Source organism: Rissa tridactyla, chromosome 1 (genome assembly GCF_028500815.1).
Source record: "Rissa tridactyla isolate bRisTri1 chromosome 1, bRisTri1.patW.cur.20221130, whole genome shotgun sequence".
Lineage (NCBI taxonomy): Eukaryota > Metazoa > Chordata > Aves > Charadriiformes > Laridae > Rissa > Rissa tridactyla.
In genome coordinates, this window is record NC_071466.1 from 77697645 (window position 1) to 77699997 (window position 2353).

Below are 2353 nucleotides of genomic sequence, written 5' to 3' on the forward strand. Positions count from 1 at the left end.
TTTCCTCTTGGGCAAAATTGCCAGAGTGAAGCATACTTTGGCTCTAATCCACCAAAACATACCTATGAGTATTGGCTCTCTGTAGGGAAGGGAATAGGAATATATAATAAAGACAGTATCGAGACACTCAAGGGATGGCATTATGGTCTTGTTAAATAGATGCTAAATAAACTCCTTATTTGTTTCCTGTTTTCTCCTGGGAAGGCATAACATACTTCAACTTATTCAGGAAAGGTATTGCATCCATGTTTGAAAAAAGGCCAAAAGTTCAACCCAGAGAACTGCAGGCCTATCAGCCTGGGAAACTCATGGTGTGAGTCCTCTTGGAGCACATTTCTGGGCACATTAAGGAGGAGAAGGTCACTGGGAACAATAAGTATGATTTTACCAAGGATAAATGCCTGTGACAAGTCAGGTACCACAGGGGTTTGTCCTGGGACCTATCCAGTTTAACGTCTTTATCAACGGCCTGGAGGAAGTGATCGAGTGCATTGTCATCATGTTTGCAGATGACACCAAATTGGGGTGACCAGCTGATTTGGTGAGGATGAGGGCTGCCATCTGCTGGTCCTGTCTGGACACAACCACGCTGAAGGAATAGTCCAAAAGGAACCTTGAAATCATCTACTACTCACTTGAATTTACATTTCCAGAAGAGGAAAAGGTAAAAAATATAACATTAATTTAAAATAACTTTTTCAAAAATAACATTTTGAAAAATTGTGCTGTGCATTTCCTAGAACTCTGTGATTTTCACAGCTCTTATTAGTCTGTTAGAAAAGAACTTCATACATTTGGCAACTTCTCGAAGGATATGAACACAGTTGTTCCATTGACTCCTTTCTTATGAAAGTATGGTGACATTTCTGAAGCTTTTATTAGCCTGGAGTTTTTCTTGGAGCGCCTCCTAACCCTGCAAGTGTTAATACTACCTGAGACGTTATTATTAACAGATTTTTCTGACCATGTAGAGTGAATTTTCTGTCTTTCATTTATGACAAGCTATTCATGCATTCGGTAGCAACATCTACAGGGACAGCGTAGAACAGGACCTGGAAGAGATCCCAGCAGACCACCCTACACCTGTGGACCAAGAACTCTCATGCTGGAAGGGGTTGTCTTAGGAGAACTGGAGAGGTCTCTGCCCTCCCCTGACTACTCTTGGGGGAGTCTCAGCCGTTCACGTTGCCAATACTGAACTAGAATGAACAACAGAAAAGCACATTAAACAAAACCAAAATCATTGCTGGCTTATCATAAACACAAGGCTGTAGACTGTGTTCACAAGCTGTTGACATGACTGTTCCTAGGAGAAGGCGGGGCCTGTTGAGGTGGGACACAGAAGATTTCATATGTCCTGAAGGAATCTGGTCCCCAAGCCAGTCAGAGTCCTGGTCTTGTCCGGGACTTGAGGGCAGCCACGGTGACAGCAGGACTGTGCCCTCCCAGACCAAGGCCCATCCCACACCACCCCATGAGGGAGAACAGGCAGCCAGACCTGGAGAAGAGGGAAAGGGTGGCTGCACCCATTGGTGCACACAGAGCCCTGATGAATTACTCCAGACTAGAGTTTAAAATGGATCATTAAAACTAATTCAGCCACTGTTTGGGCAGTCTGAAGGTACTGGTCAGATGACATTGTAAGATCACCCTCAGGTTACCCAAAACCTGACCAAACATGCCACCACAAGAGAATGCAAATCCCTTCATCAAAACTAGTCAGGTGTAGACACACACTTTGCATCACAAACATGTGTGGCATGAGAGGATGGTGCTATAGAAAACTTACACAAGGTAGTAGTGGTCACTGAGGTGGCTGGTGGTACCCAAGTAGAGTATATTTGTTGAATGGGCAATTTCATACGACACTGACACGTGTACTAACTGTGTTCTTTTTAGCCTACCTAAAATAAGCAAATTAAATCCTTTAGTGAGTAGAAGACCTGAAACATGCCAGTCCTGTTCCCAAGGTACCGAAAAAGCTGTCAAGGACTGAGTCAATGCTAGGTATGTGGTTCTAGAGACCAAATTCTGCAGCTGAGCCGCTGCCTCACATGCAATCTGCCTTCGGTATTACTCACTTAACGTATCTATAGTTTTTTTCATCCATAACCTCAAGGTTTTAAAATAGAAAATATCATTAACATGCCCTCTGGTGGGAATCACTGGGTAAAGGTGGGCAAGACTGAGCAATTCTGACTGAAAAGGAAGACATTTAAAATTTGAAATGTCTGTGAAGCAATTTGCTATTGGTGGATCTGAGCACATACACAAGCAACAACAACAAAGAAATATGTTCAAGGAAAGCAGAGTTAAAAATAGTTCTTCCTCTAACAGACCAACTACTAAGGAT